The 25,098-nt window shown below is 38.3% G+C and overlaps 1 protein-coding gene across 11 annotated transcripts in view; it reads left to right on the forward strand.

Annotated features, from left to right (window-relative positions):
- Positions 1-8,141: 8,141 nt before the first annotated feature.
- Positions 8,142-25,098, forward strand: part of PALS1 (protein associated with LIN7 1, MAGUK p55 family member) — a 76,211-nt gene continuing 59,254 nt past the window's right edge. For 2 of the 11 annotated variants that reach the window (XM_046008225.1, XM_046008234.1), the window contains exons 1-3: positions 8,142-8,361; positions 21,390-21,459; positions 24,442-24,528. The gene's annotated coding sequence lies outside the window, so the exon portion shown is untranslated. Of the gene's footprint in view, positions 8,362-17,136; positions 17,313-18,560; positions 18,584-21,318; positions 21,460-24,441; positions 24,529-25,098 lie in introns of those variants that run through there. The other 9 variants (XM_046008231.1, XM_046008236.1, XM_046008228.1 and 6 more) reach the window with 8 other exon arrangements.

Below are 25,098 nucleotides of genomic sequence, written 5' to 3' on the forward strand. Positions count from 1 at the left end.
ATGTGTTTAAATTATAATATTTTGGATGTATCAGGTTAAAATTTATAAATTAATTTCATCTGTTTCCTTGTACTTTCTTAGCTAGCTGTGAAATAATATCTCACAAAATTACTTAAGGGACTCACATATTTCTGTTGGACAGGAAAATCCTCTACCCATTCCCTTTGGCCCACACTCCCAGGGAACTCCTCCTCCTCCTTTCTTTGCTCCAAAAATGAAAAGGATTTTTTTCCCATTTCCACAATCAAGAGTGAAATAGGAGTTTTCCACACAACGGTTATGGGATCACCATTAGGGCCATTTTTAAGTTATGGGTATATATAAACCAACAGTTTCTAATTTGGAGATGGCTGTCTCATAATAGAAAATGTCTCCTTGAGAGAGATTATCTGGAACAAATTGATTCTGTGGTGAAGAAAATCACAACTAAGACTATTATTACCTAGTAACAGAGTCCTTCAAGAAGCAGTGCCAGTCCACACCAAGAGTAGATGACTACGTGGAACAATTAGGTCTCTCATACATCATGGGCCCTAAACAACCACTTTAGAAAACAGGAAGTTTCTTATAAAGTTAAGACATCACATCATATGACCAAACAATTCTACTCTAGATATTTACTCAGGAAAAACTAAAACATGTTCATAAGACATACATTCAAAACAAGACTTGTACACAAATGTCCGTAGGAGTTTTGTTCATAATAGCCCCACATCTGGAAACACCCTGAATGCTCACCAACAGGTCAATGTTTCAACAAGCTGTGGTATATCCATAGAGTGTATATGTAGTATATTCCTACTACCTAATAACAACAAAAAACAAATAGTGCAACAACAACACGAATGACTCTTAGAAACATCCTACTGAGGGAAAGAAGTCAGATATAAAAAGAAAACATGAGGACACCTCGCTGGCTCAGTCAGCAGAGCATGTGATGCGTAATCTCCAGGTCGTGACTTCAAGCCCCACACTGGGTGTAAATACATCCTATATGATTTCATTTAAGCAAATCACTTTCCTTGTACCACTTTGCAATTAATTCCCTCCTGCCTGCCTTCACCCCATACAACCACTGCTCTGATTTGTCTTTATAAATTTGTTTCACCTCCTTAAACAGGTCCTCTGACCCTCTCATTTTATTTTGGTTTCACCTTCTAAAGGTGAGGACTTTCCCATGAGAAAAAATTTGTAAGTCCCAGATATCCATTTCTACTGAGATTTTGCAAATTCCTGGTTAGAACTACTTCCTTCATCTGATCTGTCATTTCCACTGGCAACTGTTCCTGACTGACTTCCCTAAAGCTGTCTCATGGCAGGGGTATGTATGCTTTGAACCAACACATCCATTAAAGGGTCACACATATAATAGTAATCTGTTAGATGTTAGAAACAAGATATGGTGGAAGTTCAGGAATAAAATGTCAGTGCAACTGATTTTGACTTTTGAAGGAGCTTTCTGCTTTCTAATTTTCAGCTGTATTAATTAAATGAGGGATTATCACAGTGGCCGGAATGAACCATGAAGCATAGGAGGCAGCTGGTAATGAGCAAATAGTTTTCTTTTCCCTTTTCTCTTTGCATCTGCCATGCTCTCTTCTTCCTTCCCCACCCAGACCACCACTTAGGAACAAAAATAGTCATGTTTAGACAGAAGTTATTCCTAAGATCGGCTAGTCACAAGCCAAACATTTGACAAAGCTGAAGTTTTTTCTTTGACTTTTCCTCATCCCTATTCCACTTACTTATGTCTGTTTCTTTCATTAAGTCATGCATTCAACAAATATTTATCAAGTACCATCTATATGTCAGATACTGTTTTAGATTCTTGGAAATTGTGAAAATAAGTAGTGATGCATAAAATAAGCAAAGTCCTTGCCCTCATGGAGTTTACATTCTACTTTGGGGAGATAGATAATAAATATATAATATGTCAGATGGTGAATAATTATAATGAAAAATAAAGGGGTGCCTGGGTGGCTCAGTGGGTTAAGGCTCTGCCTTCAGCTCAGGTCATGATTTCAGCATCTTGGGATCGAGCCCTGCATCGGGCTCTTTGCTCAGTGTGAAGCCTGCTTCCCTCTCTCTCTGCCTTCCTCTCTGCCTACTTGTGATCTCTCTGTCAAATAAATAAATAAAAATCTAAAAAAAAAAAAAAAGAAAAAGAAAATTGGGGAAGGAGGAGGGTAAGGACCGCTGGGAGTAGGGCATGAGAGATAATGGAGCATTTGAAATGAGACCTAAAGAAAGTGAGAGAGAGTAGGCATGTGGAGATTGGATATTCAGGGATAAGAAATACTGAAGGCAGAGGTTTCGAGGCAGAAGCTGTGGGAATATGTAAACAGAAGCAAAATCACTGGTGTGGCTGGTCTGAAATGAGAAAGGAAAAGAGCAGAAAGGTGAGGTCAGGGAGATCATGTCGGATTATACACTATTGAGCACAACAGTGATTTGATATCACTTTTATTTTAGCAGAATCACTCTGGCTATAGTATTAAGAGAAAATTTATGGGTGGGAAAGAGTCTATTGCAGTAATCCAGACGAAAGATGATGATGTCTTTGAGTAGGGTGGGAGCAGTGGGGTTGGTGAGAAGTGTTTAGATTCTGGGTATGTCTTAAAGGTATAAATAAAAGGAATTCCTGGTGGATTGGATGGGCTGTGTGAAGGAAAGCCAGAATAACTGAAATAGGTAGCATCACCATATACTGAAATGAAGAAAACTGGACAAAAATAAAAAGTTCTGACATGTTAATTTTGCAATGTTCATTAGAAATCCTGATGGAGATGTTGAGTCAGCAGTGAACTGTATGATTCTGGAGTTTGAGACAGAAGTTCAGGCTAGAGATCAGTTTAAAGTTGACAGTGTATAGATGGAATTTAAAGCCATGAGATCAGATGAAATCATGTAGAGAATGAATGATAAAGAGCTTGATAAAAATAAGGAAAAGTCAGGTGCCTGGGTGGCTCAGTCAGTTAGGTGTCTGCCTTAGGCTCAGGTCATGATCCCAGGGTCCTGGGATCAAGTTCTGCATCATGCTCTTTGCTCAGCAGGGGGTCTGCTTGTCTCTCTCTCCCTCTCTCTCTCTTTCAAATAAACAAATAAAATCCTTTTTTGAAAAAAGAATAAGGGGGACTACTGGGTGGCTCAGATGATTAAACCTCTGCTTTCAGCTCGGGTCATGATCCCAGGGTTCTGGGATCAAGTTACGCATCGGGCTCCTTGCTCAGCGGGGAACCTGCTTCTCCCTCTCCCTCTGCTGCTCCCCCTGCTTGTGCTCTCTCTCTGTCTGTCAAATAAATAAATAAAATCTTCAAAAAAAAAAAAAAAAGAATAAGGACAAATTGTTAATGCATACACGAAGGGCACTGTTTTAAGCACTTTACATATATAATTCATTTAGTATTCACAACCATTGTGGGAAGTAGCAACTTTCATTATCCTCAATTTATAAATGAGGAAACTGAATCTCAGAGAAATTAAGTGATTGCCTTTTGATCAAATGGCCCCAAATGATAGAGAGGGGATTCAAAGCCAGGCAGATAAGTAAATATTGACTGTTTAGAGTCCTGGGTCACTCTAATTGTTAGCATTCAGGGAGATAAAGAACCAGCAAGGAGATGAAAAGGAGGTTCAGTGGGTAGGAAGAGAAGGTTGAATGATGTTTCCAGAGTGCAGAGGACAAAATGGAGAAAATGCCCCATACCATCAAATGCTGCTGGCAGATAAGGAAGATGAGAAAACTCAACACTGACCTTTGCATTTAACAAAGCGGCTCTAATCAGTGACAAAGGCTGTTTTGAAGCAGTGGTGGAGTTAAGACTCAGAGTGGGTCCAAGAGAGGAAAAAAGAGGCATTTAAGTTCAACCCTGAAGTTCAGCACAGATACCACCCCCTACCAAGTCACAGGTATTCACATATTAATGCAAATTAAAGCAGCCGCTGAGATTTGTTGTACAAACAAAACAGGGATTTGATTGGGAGCTTGGTGAGGAAAAGATAGGGGTAATTTTACAGCCATTTTCAAGGAGAACAAACATGATTTCCTTCTCTTGGCATTCAGTTTTGGTCTTTTCTTCATTAAAAATTTCCAAGCTCCAAATTTGCCTATCTCCTCTTTTCAAAATCAAATTTCCCCAGGACCAAGTTTTATTTGTCTACTCATCCCCAGCGTAGCCCAGGACCAGCCAAGGAAGGTACCAATGCAAGTGTGATAAATGACTAACATCCTAAACGTTGAATATCCTACCCTGAAGTTATTGTTGACCACTTGTTGTTCCCAAAATAAGCCCATGCTTTTCTTTGTGTACTTTCACTCAGTCATTCAGATTGATAAAAATTTTTTGCCCATCTTTTTAAAGCCATGCACAAGATCTTGGTTTTCCTTTTATTGTGTGTATTTTCATAATAGCTTATTACCTGTCCCTTTCTCTGTTCCCATCATTAAATAGTAAAGCTTCTCCTGGTAAAAGACTTTACCTTTGAATCCACAGAGAACTTTATTTTCATTTTCCATACTTTCCCTTGTATTTTACCTATATGGACTTGTCTTGTCCCTTTCCCCAGCTTACTATAAATTCCTCCAGGATAGGAACTATCACGTGTTTTAATTCCTTATAGCACAGTGCTTAGCACATAGGAAATACTCAGTATACGTTTTTTTGAATTAATGGGTGAGTATTATTTGAGTTGAATGATACTGACCTGTACGAAATGATACTGCTGCTAACCTTAGACAGTAGGACCCCCCATTCCACATAGTAACAGCTGCATAATGTCCTCAGCTTAGAGACAATTATTTTTCAGCTAGATTTAGGAAAGGTTAGGAAATAGTATAACATTAAAATAATAACTAAACCCAATGAAATTCGAAGTTTATGATTTGTTAGTTTTCTTTTTTTAATCTATTTAACACTTTTTAAGATATGTAGTTAATTAATATACCTACTAATTGCTTTTTAAAAAAGATTGTATTTATTTATTTGACAGAAAGAGAGATCACAAGGAGGCGAGAGGCAGACAGGGAGAGGGGGAAGCAGGCTCCCTGCTGAGCAGAGAGCCCGATGTGGGTCTCTATTCCAGGACCCTGAGATCATGACCTGAGCCTAAGGCACAGGCTTAACCCACTGAGCCACCCAGGCGCCCCTAATTGCTTTTTTCATAACTTCTCATATATGAATCAGTGAGTATTCTTTTAATTTACATTCTTTCGGTGTGTCTGTGTGGCTCAGTCATTTAAGCGTCTGCCTTTGGCTGGCAGACGTGATGATCCCACGGTCCTAGGATTGAGCCCTGCATTGGGCTCCCTGATCAGCGGGAAGCCTGCTTCTCCCTTTTCCACTCCCCCTCTTTGTGTTCCCTCTCTCACTGTGTCTCTGTCAAATAAAATAAAAAATCTTTAAAAAAAGAAAAACCTTTCTTCCCCTCTCTTTTATATTAAAAAAAAAAAATCTACGTTCTTCTTCTTCTTCTTTTTTTTTTTTTAAATAATCTCTACACTTAGTTTGGAGCTAAAACTCATAATCCAGAGATTGAAAGTTGCATGGTCTTCCGACTGAACCAACCAGACTTCCCTTTTTAAATTTACATTATTTCTGATCATCTGGTTCATAAAATTATAAGAAATTAGGCTGCTTATTCAGTTATGGAAACTCAGCTTTTACTTAGAAGTGATAAAACCAAAGGGATATAATCAATAGCTTTAGTCAAGGATTTTACATATAATAGTGAGTGGTTGAAAACTGAGATTTCAGACCTGTTGTAAATGGCTGAAATGGAATGTTAATATATTTCCCCAAGCCTTGAATGAAATAAAATGATATAACATTATATTATATAAACATATAATAGAGATGGTTGACAAAGAGTGGGTTAAGCAGGTGCCAAAATGAGGAAGGCAGAAGGATATTTAACTATGGTTACTCTCTACTATACACTTGACTTTTCTACTATATGTTTGACAGTTTGGCTTTTACTACTCACCCAAAATACTTAGTTACAAATTTGCCAGAGTGACTCAGTGGGTGAACTGCCATGTGCCAAAAATGAATAACTTTCTTTGGAGGCTTTAAATCACAGAATACCACTTCATTCTATTTGAAGATGAATATTATGTTTTCTTGACCCCCCTAAACTATCTATGTTAGATTCCATATGCAGAGGCTACCAGAATCTTACAACTAGAAAATAACAACAACAAGAAGTAGTTAACTCATTATATTACAGATGAGAAAATTTAGGCCCAGGAAACCTGCCATGCACCCCAGTGGTTATCATCAGATCACAGAACTTGTAATGTTCAAAACTCTATCTCAAATCTAATCACCTTGCCTCCAGTTTCTTTATCTTCCACTCTTTCAGCTATCCTTCATTTTTTGCATACGAGATCAGTAAATTGAATGATTTGGGGATTTGGGGAATGTCCCTATTTAGTAGAGAATAAATTTTCTATCTGCCATTGGATCAACCTTCTTTTAAAATGAAAATGCCTCGGGGTGCCTGGGTGGCTCGGTTGTTAGGTGGCTGCCTTGGACTCAGGTCATGATCTCAGAGTCCTGGGAGGGAGCCCCTGCTCAGTGGGGAGCCTGCTTCTCCCTCTCCCACTCCTCCTGCTGTGTTCCCTCTCTTGCTGTCTCTCTGTCTGTCAAATAAATAAAATCTTAAAAAAATAAAATGAAAATAGCTTTAGAAATTAAAAGTAGTATTTGTATAACATTTTACAAAAGCATTTCCACATATTTTGAGATCAGTAGCTGCCATTTCATACAGATAGTGATCATCATTTTATTAGGGTGGGGTCCTGTGACAGAGGAGTCCAAGCAGCTGGGGAAAGCAAGTCTAGGTAGCTGGAGGGTTCATTTGGGTGGAGGTTTTTGCAAAACTGCTTGGGGCCAGGCAATTGGAATTTATTGGTAAACAGTGACTATCTTTCTAAAGAGGCCTTTTCTTTGAACAGGTAGGTCAGTGGTTTTTCTCCCCCGCCCAAGATTTTATTTATTTGGGAAAGAGAGAGAGAGCACAAGCAGAGGGAGCAGTAAGCGAGGGAGAAGGAGAAGCAGCCTCCCTCTGAGCCGGGAGCCGATATGGGACTCCATCCTAGGAGCCTGGGATCCTGACCTGAGCTGAAGGCAAACGCTTCACTCACTGATCCACCCAGGTGCTCCAGGTCAGTCGTTCTTAACAGAAGGTGATTTTTGCCGCCCAGGGGACCTTTGCTGTTGTCTAGAGATATTTTGATGGTCACCAATGTGGGTAGTGGTGCTCTTGGCATCCAGCAAGTAGAGCCTAGGTATGCTGCTAAACATCTTACAACGTACAGAACAGCCCCCACAACAAATTATCTGGCCCAAACGTCGGTGGCCCTAAGATTGAGAAACTCTGTGCTAAGGAAAAACTCGTGGAGGAGCTAGAGGAAGCTTCTTGAATTATTATTTTATGCGCATAAGAGCAAATAGGTCACATACACACTAATTTCTTTTTTCTTTTTGGATGGGGGTAACAGTTCCTAAGGAATCTTGAAGACTTTATCTGGCTTTCCTTGCTCTGCATGTGAGTTGGCCCAGGTCACTAAGTTTTGTGAAACTGCTGCGGCCCTTGGCATCCTTCCTTTCTGGTTTTCAGAACTCCGTCCTAGCTGCTAGCTTTTTGGCGTCTTCTGCGGTAGCAGAGAATCCTGCGGGAAACTTATACACATCCAGGTGTTTAATTATGTCGTGGTTCTTTTTTAAACAAATGTTAGATTGTGTGACGTGCCTCACAGGACACAGGAGTTGCCTCAAGGGGAATCAGATTTTCTTGGGAACTGACGGACCTCGAGGGAGAGGAAGGTCAAGGGCTCTCCCGACAACAGTCCGCATCCGACTGCGTCTCGGGGAAACCTCACGTCCCCATACAGCCCCTGCGCCGGCGAGCACCAAGCAGTTCCAACCTCATTTAGAGGTGCGCGAGCGCGCGCGACCCGCCGCTGGGGCTGCGGAGGAGACCAATGAGTGGGCCCTCTCTCCACGCCGGCGCGGGATTGGGCGAACCACGCCAGCCTCTCAGCCTAGCAGCGGGCGGGGCGCGCCCAGAAGGAGCTGGGATAGGCGCGCCCGCTGCGCCAGCGTTCCGGGGGCGCGTGCGCGGTCTCGCGGCGGCCGCGGGGGCCGGTCTCGCGCGGTCTCGAGGTGGAGTGAGTAGCTGGCGGCGGCGACGGCGGCGACTGGCGGTGGGGCGGAGGCGGGGTCTAAGGATTGTGAGGTGGGGAATCGGGAGTTTCTGGATTCTTTATCCGGTATTTTAAGTGCCGCAGGGGAGCTGTCGTTTGTGCAGTGTGTGGGAGCGGCCGGAGCGGGAGGATCGGCGGCCCGCGGTGGCGCAGAGGTAAGAGGCGGACCAGCGTCGTCTGTGGAGATCTTAATCAACAGGTCCGGGGGAGCGCGTGAGGGGGAGGGGCGGCGGGGCTCGTCCCCTCCCCCACACGCCGCTCTCTCGGCCCGGGCGGGATCGGGAGTTGCTCCGCTGACTGCCCCGGACGGCGGGAGCCGCGGCTAGTCGCAGAGGGCGTGAGCCCAACCTTTGTCCCTCGGCTGGGGACGCTGCGGCCCCGCCCGCTCCCTCTCCCTTGGCGTTGGGACCATCTTAGCGGGGGCTGCGGCCGGCCCGGCCCAAGTTACGGGGGACAAGCCAGGGAATTCCCTGCCCTCTGCTTCCCCCGCACCCGGGGTTCACAGCTCCTGGGACTCCCTCTAAGGCCCGGCGGGGGAAATCGGTGGGACGAACACTTTCCTTTGGGAGACGAATGTAGTCAGCGTTCCTCTGCCTGACTCAGCTCCTGGTATTCGGTGCTTACTGCGTTCTTTAAACGAATAAACAGTTCCTACTTCCTTATGTCCACTTTTAAAGAAAAACCTAATCTCGTTAATGGTTTCTGATAATTTACTTGAAGTTTGCAAGGTGAACTTTGAAGCCTGTAAATGATTGTAACCCTCATTTAATGAAAGACGCTTTAAACAATCTTTGGCGCAAATTATGTAACTTCCTAATAATAATAACAACTCACCTTCTGTTTAGTTGATTGGCTTACAGTAATGTGTGCCGAATTTAGGTTTCGGTAGGAAGGTTTTTCTTGGCAGTTGGCGCTAAAATTAAAATCTGATAGCTGAAAGGTTTTAAGAAGTAGCATACAAGTGTGTGTTTTGTCTCGTACTCCTTTAGAATTGTGAGAATTTAGATTTGGAAATCCTGTGAAACGGGACTTTGGAAATTTTTATTTTTCCCGACAAGGTAAAAGGTGTTAATGTTTCTGATTTTTAAAAAAAGTGATTTCATGCTTTAATGGTGGTATTCTAATTATGCCTTTGGATTATACCAGAAGTTAATAACCTATTAAATTCTGCAATAGGAACAAATGACATGTGGTTATTGGTGTCTTTGAAGTTTAAGTATTGGTGGTAATGAAATTGTTAAGTAAGCTTTTTTGGATTATGAACTACTGGTTTTTTACTAGTTCCCTGTGAACATGGCATATGAAGTCTTAAAAGGCTCTTTAAATTGTAGTAGGCTGAAGCTATTAAATTATAATGTAAGATCTTTATAGATGAAACAGGCAAACATACGAAAAGCAATTCATTGTTATCTTTGCTAAAAAGGACCAAGTAAATTTTACTATGTATTTAAATGACTTTTGACTAGACAGACCTGAACTTGACAAGTAAAGATGGACTCATTATAATACTAACTTGCTTTAGAATATTGAAATGGAAGAGTTTTACTTGAAGGTGACCTGAGTCGGTATGGTGGGTTTAGGTGTTTATATGCTCTTTCTGACTTATGATCTTGATTAAAAAGTTCAACACAAACATAACAAGAAATTTGATCCATTTTATGTATCAGTATACTAAGATGCTCTATTTCTCTGATAGTTCCTGATTGCAGGGTGTCTGGGAGAAATAATTTCTCAACATAGGTTCTTTAGAATATAATATTTGACTGTATATTTATTGAATCACGGGATTCCTGAGTAAGGAAGTAATCGTAGTGTTGTATAGCTTAACCTCTTCATTTCCCAGGAAATGGAAGTGAGGTCTGTAGAGTTAAGTAGCCCATAGTTTGACTGCTTTTTAGTGGCAGAGTTGGAACTAAATGCTAAAATACGTGTCTCCAGATTCCAAGTACGGTGCTCTTTTCACGGTATACTATTATTAGATAAACAAACCAATAAATTATTCTTCTCAAAATCCTGTATGTATCTAGCAGGATTGATTCTTTTCATTTTCTTTCTTTTCGTTTCTCTCTTATTTTAATAACCACTGACAACGATTAGTTCATTCCCCTATGAAAGGGTTGTTTTCAGTTTTTCAGTATTTCAGGCAATGTTTAATGAATATCTTTGTGCATGTCTCCTCTGGTACATGTGTGAGGGTTACCTACCCTAATTGGAATTGCTGTGCCATAGGTCGATGTGCATTTTCAGCTTTACTAGCTGCAGCCAAATTACCCTCTAAAGTTTAACAAGTTACGTTCCTGCTAACGGTATATAAATCATCTTTGCCCACACTTGGAGTTGTCAGATTGGCATGGTCAGATTTTTAAATTTCTGCCAATCTGATAAATGTTTCATTTTCCTTGTTTTAAAAAGATTTGAACTTTATTTTTAAGTTACATGAAATGAAATTTTGTTTTGTTTCTGTACAGTTTTTGTTTGTACAGTTGTTTTGACAAATGGAGAGCTGTATAACTACCAAAATCAAGTATAGGTCCAGCACCTATAAAATTCCCTTAAGCAGCTGCTCTTTCTTGTGTAATCAACCCTTTCCTCCCTCACCTGTAATCCTTGGCAATTAATGATCTACTGTCTTTCCCTGTAGTCTCTCTTTTCTAGACTATCCTATAAATGGAATCATTCAGTATTTAGCCTTTTGAGTCTGGTTTCTTTCATTTAGCATAATACAGTTGAGTATTCATGTTGTGAGCGTATCAGCAATTCCTTCTGTTTTAGTGCTGAAGGTAGTATTCCGTTGTAGGGATGTACCACAGTTTGTTCACCAGTTGAAGGAGAGCTGAGTTAGTTTTTAAATTTAAAAAAAAATTTTAACTCTGAAAAAGTTGCTATAAATCTCTAGGAACAGGTTTTTGTGTGAACATAAGTCTTCCTTTCTGGTTATATGGTAAGTGTAGGTTTACTTAAAAAATGGTCTGTGGTAGGCAGAATAAGGGCCCATAAAAATATCCTAATCCCTTGAACCTATGAATAAACTAGGTTATAGCAAAGACAAATTAAAGTTGCAGCGGAATTAAGGTTGCTAATCAGTTGACTTTAAAATAGAGTATGCTGGTTTATCCACAGTAATCCAGTGTCCTTAAAAGAGAAAGAGAGAAGTCGTGGAGTAGGAAAAAAAGATCTAACAACAGAAGCCACTCCAGAGAGATGAAGAGTTCCTGGTTTTGAGGATGGGGAGAAGAGCCGTACGCTAAGGCATGTGGTGGTGGAAGAAGCTGGAAAAGGCTAGGAAATGGATTAACATTTGGAGCCTCCAAAAGAGAACGCAGCTCTGCTAACATCATAATTTTAGCCCAGAGAGACGTAGGTCAGATTTTTAATGTACAGAAGAGTAAAATAATAAATTTGTGTTGTTTTTAAACAGCTAAGTTTGTGGTAATTTGTTAAGACAGCAGACTCTTTTCCGAAGAGGCTGAACTGCTTTGTATTCCTACCAGCAATGTATGAAGAATGTTGCAGTTACTTTACATCCTCATCACTTTGTGTGGTTAGTTTTTTTGTTTTACATTTTGATAGGTTTGTAGCAGTTTCTCACTGTGTTTTTATTTGCATTTTCTCATGACTAATGGTGTTGAATATCTTTTCATATGCTTATCTGCCATCTGTGTATCTTCTTTGGTGAAGCAAAATCTTTTGTCCATTTTAAAACTGAATTTTCTAAATGTCTAGTGTTGAGAGTTTTTCCTAGTCCTTTGTCCACCAGGTGATTTACAAAGATTTTCTCCAGTCTGTTGCTTGCCTTTTTACATCCTCCTAACAGTGGTTTTTGAAGTACAGAGGTTTTATACTTTGATGAAGTCCAAAGTATCTGTATTTTTTATGGATCTTTTGACATTGTGTATAAGCAGTTTTTGTCTAATCCAAGTTACAAAGGTTTCTCCTATGTTTTCTTTTACAAGTATTATAGTTTTATATTTTACATTTAGATCTGTGTTTCATTTTGAGTTAATTTTTGTATAAAGAGAATTTTGGGTCGAGTTTCATTTATTTGTCCAGTTGTTCCATGACCATGTGTTGAAAAGACTGTCCTTTCTCCATGGCATTGCCTTTGTTTCCCCATCAAACACCGTTTTGCTACATTTTTGTGGGTCTGTTTCTAGACTCTTGTGTTTAATTGATATCCTTATCTTTTGCTAGTATCCGTGTCTTGATTGCGGTAGTTTTAGAGTGGAAATCAGGTAATGTGAGTTCCCCAACTTTATTCTTTTCAAAAAATTACTATAGCTATTTTAGTTCTTTTGCCTTTCCATATAAATGTTAGGATTAGCTCGATATCCACAAAAAAATCTGCTAGGGTTTTGATTAGGATTGAGTTTAATCAATAGATCGACTTGAGGATAATTGACATTTTAACAAAGTTGAGTTTTCCAGTCCATGAAATAGTATTTTTCTCCACTTATTTAGGTCTTTGCTTCCTTTCATGAGTGTTTCATAGTTATCAGCATATAGGTCCTGCAGCTATTTTATTGAATCTATACCTAAGTAATTCAGTTTTTTGGTCCTATTATAAGCAGTCTTAAAAAAAAAAAAAAGTGGGTTTTGGGGCACCTGGGTGTCTTAGTCGGTTAAGCATCTTCCTTTGGCTCAGGTCATGATCCTCCAAGTCCTGGGATGGAGCCCTGTATCCCACAGAACAGGGAGCCAGCTTCTCCCTTTCCATCTGCCTGCTGCTCCCCCTGCTTATGCACACACTCTGTGTCAAATAAATAAATAAAATCTTTTTTAAGAAAAAGTGATTTTCCAATTGATCGTTGCTAGTATATGGAATTACAGTTGATTTCTTTTGTAGTGACTTTGTATCCTCGGTTTTTACCATACTCATTTATTAGTTCTAGGGGATTTGGGGGGTAGATTTCTTAGGATTTTCTAAGTAGACCTATCTGTGAATAAAGAATTGTTTCTTTCTAATGTATATGCTTTTTTCTTTTTCTTGATTTATTAAATACTGCACATCGCACATTCTAGTGAGATGTTTGAATAGAGTAATGAAATGATACATCTTTGCCTTGTTTGCCGTCTTAAAGGGAAGGCATTTAGTCTCTCACCTTTAAATATGTTAGCTGGGGCACCTGGGTGGCTCAGTCAGTTAAGCATCCACCTCTTGATTTCAGCTTGGGTCATGATCTCAGTGTCCTGAGATTGAGACCTGCCCTGGGGGTCCCTGCTGGGTGGGGAATCTACTTGAAATTCTTTCTTCCTCCCCTGCCAACCCCACACTCACTTGCTTGCTTTCTCTAAAACAAATAAATCTTTTTAAAAAATTATAAATATGATCTTAGCTGTAGGTAATTTCATAGATTCTCTAAATCAGGTTAAGGAAGTTTCCTCCAAGGTGTTGCCTAGGATTTTTATCATGAGTAGATGTTGAATTTTGTCAAATGCATTTTCTACCTGTATTGAGATAATCATGTGGAATTCTTATGTTTAATCTGTTAATATGGAGACTTACAGTGATTAATTTTCAAAATTTGAACTAACGTTACATGTGATTCATCTAAGGATTATACAAGTGACCTGCAGATGTTTTTCAAAATGATTCACTTTAAAAGTAATCAAGATATGAGTTTATGAAAGGAAATTTGATAATTCTTTGTAGGCATCTTGAAGGGACAGTGTTCTGTATATATCTTAGCCATTTACATATTTATAACTTCTCCTTTTACACTTAAATTTTATGGTAAGAGTAGTAAGTCATTTGGCTAAATCACAGTATTTTCTGCTTTCCCCTAACTCTTACTATAACAGTATTCCTTGCCCTGTCTCTTAATGTGTAATACAGTATATGTCCTTCGTATATATTTTAACTATTAACTGTTACATTGTAAGGTTTTTATCCATATTCTCCCTTTTACAAGTGAGGAAACAGGCTCACAGAGATTAACTGTTTTATCCAGAGTCTTATTGCAAGTGATAGCAAGGATTTGAATTCAGTTTATATGACTCCAAAGCCCTTGGATTTTTCTGTTTTGCCTATATTTTAGCCTATCTTAAGGCTTGTTTTAACAGTGTCGTTTTGGTAAAATGAAAACTTTTGGAGGAAAGCTGCTTCTGAATTAGTGTTTAAGACATAACTTGAATTAAAGTGAAGAATCTTGAATCTGTAAATTGCAAGCTCCTTAAGGATAGGAGGTGTTGTCATTATCTTAGTATCTCACTGCTTGAAATGACCCAGAGTAGATGCTTGTCCCAGTTTGCACTTTTATCATTTACTTGTTTAAACTTCAGCTTTGCTTGTGAGCTTAATACTAGAGACTGCTCTAACCTAGTCGCCCCCTATAATGTGATAGAATTTGAGATTCAGAACACAATTCCGTTTATTCTATGTCAGTCATAAATGTGTTTAATTGGGTGGGTCTAACTTTCACGTGTTCTTGCTTAACTTCTCTATAAAGGTATAGATACTAACGGATAAATTTGTTAATGGCTTTTTTTGCTTTTTCTGGGGTCTTTACTGACAGGCATTACAGTGCAATTATAGTCCTTGTGTGGATTAAGTACTCACGCTGTAGAGTCAGATTTATGGGGCAATACCTTCTTGTCTTGTGTGTGACTCTGGGCACCTTAACTTATCAAAATCTGACTCTGTATTTGCAGAATGGGGATTGTATTAGTGCCTGATTCAGAAGGATGTAGAGGTGGAAAAAAACTTTTTCTATCCTCCTAGGTTCACTGAGACAAAAGACAGATTAGCAGGAAAAATGACCTATTACTAACTGTGCATTTGGAGACCTTCATAGAAAAGAATTGACCCAAAGAAGCAGTGAGACTGAGCAATAAATTGTGGAGAGGTGACAAGGCAGAGGAAAAGACATTTAGACCTTTAGGGGATGTAAATTGTGGGAAGGTAAGTATGTGGGGAAACTAGTGGAAGATAAAATTTATTTTTGTAAGGTTTGTTGTACAGATTTAAGTTGGTGCCTTCTCCATTGATGAGAGTAACCTCCCAGGGTTAAGTGTCCTCTTCCTGGTACCTTTACAAAAGAAAACTTAGGCCCTGCAAAATTTTTAGCTGGATAAGGGGAGAGCCCAGAGTTCCCGCCCCCTCCCCGCCCCTCTGTCTGCTGTTTCTTAATTGCCTTTAGCTCAAGAAAATCTTTATGTCAAAGTGTCACATTTTGGGGTGGCATATTGTGATCCCCTTCAGAGCCTTATTTTGAGGATTAACTGAGATGCCATATCAAGAATGGTTAGCACAGGTGACTTAGTTAAGCATCTGACTCTTGTTCTCGGCTCAGGTCTTGATCTCAGGGTCTGGAGTTCAAGCCCGGAGTTGGGCTCCATGCTGGGTGTGGAGCCTACTTAAAAGAAAAAAAGAGGGGAGGTTAGCATAGTGCCTTCGTGTGTATTCAGCACTCCAGAAATGTTAGATAAGAGGTAGGTAGAATACAAGCCTAGTTCATGACATTCACCTGGAATAGCAGTGAACTGCATTTTAATAAGTTATATTTTAATATATTTTGGGTAGATTGTGTGATTATCAATAATCTGATTAAGCAATTTTATAGGAATTTTGTCAGGTGTCATAGACTGAGTCAGTGATGAAGAATTGTTACTGTGTGTTGACTCCATTATTTCATCTCTGAAATAACAGTGAAAGTCTGTGGGGGAAATAATGTTGCCTTAAACAGCTTACATATGTAGTGAGATCAGGTTTCACTTTTTTTTTTTTTTTAAGTTTTTTTATTTATTTGTCAGAGCACAAGCAGGGGGAGCAGCAGACGGAGGGAGAAGCAGGCTCCCTGCTGAGCCAGGAGCCCTATGCTGGACTCTGGGATCGTCATCGGAGCTGAAGATGGATGCTTAACTGACTGAACCACCTAGGTGTCCCAAGTTTTTCTTGGTTTTGTCAGTTTCTCTTACTGACTCAGTCATTCTAAAGTATTTTTCACTAGGTCATTTTTGCTACACATTTTTAAATAGACATTGATAGAATTGAGTTTCATTACCATAATTTAAAGTCTTATAAATAAAGCATTTGTCTAATTTTGCAAATACTGATGTGCTTGTCTTAAAATTAATATTTTGCTTACTTTTTTTCCTGTTGTGTGATGGACGCCTTTCGTATCTGTCTCTTACATTCTTTCCCATTTATACAGGTTTTCTTAGGATACACTTACTTTGCAGGTAGTTCTTGTAGCATTTTCTGCAGTTGGAGTACAGCACTTATCAAATAGTATTGCAGTATATAGGGGTCTTGTTTATTTGCTTATCTGATTTCCATTCTAGATTTTTAAGTTCTTAAGGATAAAAACTCTGCCTTAGCAATCTTTTTATTATCAGTGACTATCCAAGATTTTTCACCAAGTGGGTACTCATATTATTGAATGAAAGTGTACATTCGTAACCCTTTTTAGCTCCAGGATTTGCAGTACAGTAATCTTTAAAATGGACTTTTTGTTTTTATTTCTCTTGTTGCATAATATTCCCTTTATGTTTTCTTGCCTGCTAATACTATCTGGTCAAAGTCAGAAGATTATTCATGCCCTCCATCAGCAATACCACAGTACTGAAAGTTCAGTGGATTCTAAACTTGGTGACGTTTGTATCATAAGTCTTCTTTTTCAGATTCTTCTTTCCTGTTGTGATGATAAAACCCTACTCCTGGTCCTGAAAATACTCTCCATTGTTCTTTCTTTAGTCTAATTTGTAGATAGCAGTAGATATGAATATTTATTATCAATTTTGCTTAATATTCTTGTTCGGATAACTCAGAAATGATTATTAGGTAGTTTTTTAAGGACAAGGCAAACTGTTCTCTCATTTTTTTTTATGGCCAGTTGTTGAATTGCATACCAATAAGCCATCTAGGTAGAGGTAATCATCTACTAATTTGCTGACCTTTAGAGCATATTTTTTTTTTTTCTAGTAAGCTGTAAATCACTTGAGGTCAAAAGTTGGAATCTCTTACAGTGTTTTTACAGACCTAAAAGTCGTGGTATATGTTTCAGGGAAAGTAATTGACTAAAGGATTGACACCCAAGATTAGAAGAGATGGAGAAATTACATGGAAGAGGCATAGAAATAGGTATCAAGAGACCAAAGTAATAGTCATGTGAGTCTAGTTAATTGGGATTTTTTGAGAGTTTGTCATTGTGCATAATTAACATGATGAAAGAATCAATGCTATCAAAATTATGAACTTGACTTTTAAATTTTAAAGTATAGATGGTCCCTTTTGAAATTTTTCATATAATTCTTGCTCTTATTCTTATGGTAAACTGGTTTCCTCTCATTTTTAAATTAAAGATGTAATATATTCATTGTGCGGTAGAGGAAGTTTTGAGCATGAAAGAGTCATGTTCCTAATGATTCCGTAAGTGCTTTATTTAAGAATTTTTTTTATGGAATTCTTATTTTATTGTTGTATTATTTGTGAACTTGTTTGGGGCTGTAGGGATAACATTTTAGTTACTTCTTTTTGTGAAAAGATTCCAGAACTCTTGAAAGCCCTTTGTTGCTGCTGCTAATTTTTATAGAAGGGAGCTGTAATTTAAAGTTTCTGTGGACTTTTTTTCCTTTCAAAGAGGTAATATCTTTGTGTTTTTCCTCCAAATTTTAAAAGTAATGCATTTATTTTGGTCAACATTTTATAAGATACTCAAATAGTACATAAGTGCAAGTAAAAAGCAAAACCTGAGAGGTCTCTTATCTTTGCTTTTTCAGAGATATTAAGTGAAAACAGTATTGTGCATATTCTTTTAGATTTTTTGCTAATAACTTTGTAAATATCCTTTATGTGCATTTGTAAAAGTGATATGATATATAAACACCATTCTGAAGCTATCTTTATTGACTTGCTTTTGTTCCGTGTCAGTTCATACAGAGCGTCAACTCTAGCAGCCACATTAAAAATTTTAAAAGAAACAGCTGAAATTTAATGGTATATTTTATTTAACATAATGTATAAAATATTACCATCTCCACATACATTAAAAATAATTAATGAACAGTGTTACATTCTTTTTTTTTCCCCATATGGAGTCTTTGAAATCCAGAGTGTATTTTACACTGATGGCACATCTCAATTAGAGTGATAAATTTGCATGGAAATACTTGATATGCATTTAGATTTTGTTAAATTTACAGGTGAAAACATAGACTAATATGCGTTGTTCTGAAGATACTTTGTAGGATAAATTTCTAGAAAAAAACCTGATAGATCAAATGTTTATTTTAAATTTTTGGTAGACTTTGCAGAATTGTTCTTCATAGTGTTGTACTGGTTTATAGAGTCAACAGTACATAATGCCTGTTTTCCTTTGTTGTCTCCAACATGGGACATGATTGGTCACTCACACAGACACACAGAAACCTTATACCAAGGTAAATATTTTTACATGTTTATGCTACTTTTATTTACTATAAATATTTTCTTGGAGAGAACAACAGAAAGCCAGACCCAGAAGTCCTGAGAAGCTGTGAGGAATTAAGGTTGAGGTTGAGGATGCAAAAGAAGAACTCAAAGATGTAATCTGCTCTGGTACCAAGTAAATCAAGGTCTTACAAAATTTACCCCCATGTACACTTTCTTAGGACATTTGGAGGTCTCTCAAGGAGAAGGGAGTAGATGAAGGGGAAAGAGGTGAGAATTTCTTAGGGTAAAGATGAGTGAATGAAGATGATTTAGAGAATCAATTCAGATTGGAGCATGTTTTTGTCAGATCCCATGCAGAAAACAGATGGCAAAATCAACCTGAGCAGTAGAAGAGAGTTTAATGAAGGGACTGTTTGCAAAGATGTGGGTGGGTTGAGATAAGGGAACTAAGAAACATCTTGGGGTTAGCAACAGCTGGATACCTGCTAAGCCTAGGCCTGAATGGGCAAGGAAGGGGGTAGTTACTGGAATTTATCAGTTACTACCTTAGGAGGGGAGCCACCTAGTGGAAACTGTGGCCTTAGAGGAACCTAACCTCTGCCAAATCACAGGAAGAAGCTTGGGGTGAGGGGTGGGGATAAAGAACCCAGCCTTCTCACTACCTTCCCAATAATTACTTCTCCCTAGCCAAGCCCACTGGAAGTTAGAAGATAAGAAAACAAGAGTAATGCAGTCAGTGGAGGTCAACATTCTTAGACCTGGAGCAAATGGAAAAAAGAAAGTGAATCTGGGCACAAAGAAAATATCCAGCTTAGAACTAGAGAATGGAGGACTCCAGAAAGGATGGAACTTAAAAAAAAAAAAAAAAAAAAAGGAAGAAACTGATAGGTTACCTGATTTATTTGAATATGTATAGTAAAGAGTATGTTGATTTTTCTACCAGAATGTATGGAGATATATTAGTGATTTAACTAAAAAGGGAAATATAACTTACAGGGAGAAGGAAATATATAAATAAATGCTACAGCAGGGGCATAGATTAAGTATCCTAGAAGTGTAGGTTGTGGATGGGAGTAGGCAGGAGTAAGGAAGATTTCGTAAGACTCTTAATGGTAGAGGGAAGTTTTAATAGATAAAGAATTGAACAGGAAGGATTTTTTTTCTGGGTATAAGAAAACAAGTATGGCAAAGCTGTGGACTTGGGAAAGTGTAGGGCTTGTGTTAGAAATAGCTAGTAGTTTGATGCGGAAGATAAGGGAGGGAGAAACAGAAGGGAAAAGTATTCTCGTACTAATTCAGGGGGAGCCATTTGAATGACAGGCTATGGAACTTGAAATGGGTTCTCCAGAAGTTGTTAAAGGACCCTGCAGTCAAACAGAACTCAGTTTGAGGCCCAGCTGTACCATTTAGCTTTTGACATTGGGCAAGTTAGTGTCTTTACTAAGCTAATTAGAAAATTCATCGAGGAGATGGTTGTGAGGATTAAATGAGATAATGCACACTAGGTACTTTAGCACAGTGAATGAATGGTACATAGTAAACCCATCGTAAACAGTAGCTTAAGGAAAGGGAAAGGCAACAAAAACTTTTGAAAAGAGACATTCGTGGTAATAGGTGTGCCTCAGGAAAATTTATTCAGCAGTACAGTTGACCCTTGGACAACACAGGTAGAACTGCCTGGGTCCACTCGTATGTGGGGATTTTTTCCCCCAGTAAATACAGTACAGTCCTGTAAATGTATTTTCTTCTCTTTATGATTTTCTTAGAAACATTTTCTTTTCTCTGGCTTACTTTATTATAAGGGCAGAGTATATGATACATGTATCATACAAAATATGTGTTTATCAACTGTTTATATTATCAGTAAGGCTTCCTGTCAACAGTAGGCTGTTAGTAGTAACTCTTAACCCCCATGTTATTTCAAGGGTCATCTGTGCAAAGTGAGTGGCAACTAGATTTAGACCAAGACTGGGGTGAATTGAACTTCATAGAAAAACCCATGAGAGAGATAATATGATGTTAAGGTAGTGGTATAAGAAGCTAGGGGTATATGTGAGATATTACGGAGGGAGAATTGATGCGGGTTGGTATAATTAATTATTAACATATTTAGGGATATTACAGTTATGATTTGCAGTACTTACATTTGACCCTGAGGGACAGCTAATTTATCTGACAAGATTAGTCTGTCTCGTCTGTTTTATTTTTATGCTATTCATTTTTCAAGGTACAAATTAATATTTTATTATTAAAAACAGTTTGTCAAGGTAGGACATGTGGCTCAGTTTGGCACCACATACTGAAATTGGAACAATAGAGTAGAGAATAACATTTTTAAAATGTCACTAGGAAACTGAAATGTTTGTAGCTTAGTGTCAGTTTTCAAATTAGAACTTCCATGCATTTCTACCATTTCTCCACTTGACTGCCTCTCCTCCGCTGAGTATTTAGAAACTTTGAGCAATAGATGTTATGCTAGCAGTCTGATGTTAGAGTAAACTTGTAGTCTGTTAATATATAAGTGAAATTAATTAATTACTGTGTCATTTTGTGGAGCAGTCAGTTGAAGAGAAAAGTTGGATTCTCTCTAATCATTTTAAAAATAAAAGAATGATGTAATTATGTGATTTTTTTTTGAAAGAAGTGTGTAGTCAGGGTGGTTTCAGCTTACAGGAATGTAGCTGACATTGCATTGTGGATCCACATCGGGGTTCACTGATCTGGATTTTCTGTTCTATTGTAGCTCTGTGACTTAACTTGCAATGTCTATGTATTTTCTGGAAAATGGAGATTTCCAACCTGCTTATCTTTCAGGGAAACTGGAGAGAGATCAAATGAAATAATGTGCTTGAATTTATTACGGAAACTTTAAAGCTTTACAAATGTAAGCCATGAATATGTAAATTACTTATTAATTTTTATTTCTAGCCTATTCTCTTTGGTTTCCCTGTATTGCAGTTAACAGCCTGCTAAAAATTACCCTTTAAAATGGATTTTATCATCTTTCCACTTCTCCCCATCCGCCTCCTCTCCCTTCCAAAGAGAAAAACCTTATTCTCTGAATTCTTCTATTTTAAGGCCCCATAATTTCTCGTAGGTTCAGTTGTCATGCTTAATATTTTAGAATTCTATTTGGCTACTGGTCTCCTAGTCCTGTCAAGTCATCCTTTGTAATAACCATTATTTGAAGTTATCCCTTTTTCGTTCTTTCTGCTACTTCCTTTATCCTCCCATGCATAAAGTATTAAAACATTATCTCTATTGGCTGCTCTACTAACTTTTCCCCTGGTCAACTCTGGTTACAGTGTAGATATAACTTTCTAAAAAGCCAATTTTTGGTTCTTTTTTTTAAACTCAGAAACCCATAGTTTCCCATTGCTTACAGGAGAAAATTCAAACAGTTTAGCTTAGCATTCAGAGTCAGCTCTGGCTTTATCGTCTATCTCTTACACTGGCTCTGTTCATTATCAAGACTGTTCTTATTCTCTAACTAGGCCATGTATATTCCTGATTGGTAGTAATGTACTGGAAAGCCATATTACAAGTAACTTTATACCACACGTTTAAAAATCCTTTTCTGGTCAGTTTGAAAATGTTATAAATTACCTTTTGTCCTAGTACCTTTACAAAAACTTGACTAACCTTTTGGACGTACTTAATCTTTTATTACCAAGTTGTTGAGATGATAAAGGGGAATTCAAGTAACCAACCATTTGATATCTTTGATACTGTTTGGCTTTTAACCAATTCCTGCTGTGAATTTGTAGTCTTGAATATCTGCAAAGACCTTCAACTTTGTGTTTAATACAAGCAAATGGAACATTTTCTCATTGAATTCAAAAATAAAAAGTCAGCAATAACTTTTGAGCTAAATACTTTACATGACTAACCCAAATATATTTGAGTTATAACTCATTCTTACTTAGTTTTAGATATAGCTAAAGTTTCTTCTTTGAGATGGTATATGGGCCATTCTTTGATTTTGTGGAGTTCTTTATTTGGTGTGAATATATGAATTGTTTTGAATACACAATGTATGACTATAATGTAAGACTATACATTAGTCTTTTTAAAAAATAATATTTTTGAGGGATGCCTTGGTGGCTCATTGATTAAGCATCTGCCTTCGGCTCAGGTCACGATCCCATGGTCCTGGGATGGAGCCCCCATGTCAGGCTCCCTGCTCAGTTGGGAGTCTGCTTCTCCCTCTCCTTCTGCCCGTCCTCCCCGCTCTTGCACTCTCATTCTCTCTCTCAAATAAATAAAATCTTTTAAAAAATTAATTTGAGTATCTTTCCAAGTGTTCATTTTTGTCACTTGTATATCTTCTTTCATAAATGGGTCAAAGCTCTTGCCCTGTTGTAAAAAAATTAGATTTTTTGATTTAATGAATTGTAAGAGTCTTTATAGTGGACATAAATATTTTGCAAATATTTCTCCCTTTTTTTAGCATGCCTTTTCATTTTCTGAACATGATCTTCTAGTGGAATATTTTGGGGTGGCATATTTTGCCACCCTTCAGTAGATTCTAAAAACTTTGTACAATCCACAGATCTTAGCAACTGACTAGATAATAGGGCTTGAAAAAGATCAAAATCTTGAAGATAGTGGGATAATTAACAACAGTAGGAAAGTTGAGGTCAGTTTGGGATATATTGAAACTGAGATTCCTGGTGGTATCTGTATAGAAATGTACTTTCTGTCCCATCAACCTTTATTTCTGGATCTTCTCACAGCTGACTTTTTTTTTTGTCATTTAGGTCTCAATGCAAGTATCACCTCCTAAAATAGTCCTTCCCTGGCCTTCTTATCTAATGCTGCCCCTTCCAAACATCACTGTTTATTATAGTTTCCCTTTCTCTCTAGCTCTTTATCTGAAGTCATCATGTTTGTTCTTTACTATGTTACTCTGACGGAATGTAAGCTCTGTTAGGACAGCAGGATCCTCTCCTTTGTTCGGTGTAGCATCAGAATTTCCCCCTCTGAATTAACTGTGTTTCCTGTCTGTCAAATTCTTTTGTATCTTTTTGGATCCTTCTCATTTTCTCAGCGTTATAAGCTATTCATAATATTTAAAATTGGTCCAGAAGTTGTAGTTAAAACAAAGAAAATACATAAACTGCATTTTTGTTTGAACCTTAACCTAGAGTTCAAAGGTATCATTAAAAATAATCTGCAGGGGCACCTGGGTGGCTCAGTTGGTTAAGCTGCTGCCTTCCCCTCAGGTCATGATCCTAGTGTCCTGGGATGGAGCCCCTTGTCAGGGTCCCTGCTCAGCGGAGAGCCTGCTTCTCCCTCTCCCTCTGCCTGTAGCTCTCCCTACTTGTGTTCTCTCTTCATCTCTCTCTCAAATAAATAAATAAAATCTTAAAAAAAAAAATCTGCAAAGGGTCTTACCAGTTATGCTTGCTTCTTTTTCCTCACTGATTTCAGGTAATTTACATTTATTTAATTGATGCCCATTAAATATTGGAGGAGATTGGGGTGCCTGGGTGGCTCAGTGGGTTAAAGCCTCTGCCTTCAGCTTAGGTCATGATCCCAGGGTCCTAGGATCGAGCCCCGCATCGGGCTCTCTGCTCGGCAGGGAGCCTGCTTCCTCCTCTCTCTCTGCCTGCCTCTCTGCCTTCCTCTCTGCCTACTTGTGATCTCTCTCTCTCTCTCTCTCTCTCTCTCTGTCAAATAAATAAAATCTTTTATAAATAAATAAATATTGGAGTAGATTAACATTTTTACTACTTCATACCAAGAAATCCTAGCCACCTGCAAACAATTAGGTATCATATTGTATTACCCTTTCTCTCTCACTCTTTCCCACTAAAAAATACGGCAGACCTTTACACTTGATTGTCTCTCCTCTGTTTTACAGAGTTAGAAAGTTAGCCTGAGTTCCGTGAAAAAACCAGAGAAGAAAAACCAAGAGGATAGTAGACAAGGTCTTTCCAATTTGCATAACGTAAGTTCTTTTCACTATTCTTGGCCTGAATCTTCTGTTAGCTGACAAAGCTGTTTCTATGGAAACAAATAGTCCAACTTCTTAGAATGTCAGAGGAATGCTGATCACTAAAAATGAGACTTCCCAGCTGCTAGTCAAAAGGCACTGCTTGTGGGAGAAGGGGAGGAAGGATGAATTGAAAAAAAAACAAAACAAAACAAACCTTGAGTTCTCGACACTAGTGTAGACTACCATCTTCATGTTTCCTAGCTGTCACACAATGGTTCTATTTCTTCATGTGGCATTTTCAGTGGGCCTATATCCTTCAGGCTATTTCAGGTCCCCCAGTCTCAAATCTTTTTTAATGATTTGAAGCTTATTTAGCTTCCTTTTACCCCCTTCTCCTATAGCCAACTCACATAACCAAGGCTCTTTCTCCCCAATTGGTTTGAAGTTAGCATTGAAACAGCTTTGGTCTGCCAACCTAAAAATTCGTTTTCTTGTTTTTTGGACTGTGTAAAGAGTTTTGACTTCTTTTTTTATTTTTATTTTTTTCTTGGTTCAGGGTATGAGCTGGAACTCTGATGAGGA

This window comes from Meles meles, chromosome 6, assembly GCF_922984935.1.
Source record: "Meles meles chromosome 6, mMelMel3.1 paternal haplotype, whole genome shotgun sequence".
In the NCBI taxonomy this organism is placed as follows: Eukaryota; Metazoa; Chordata; class Mammalia; order Carnivora; family Mustelidae; genus Meles; species Meles meles.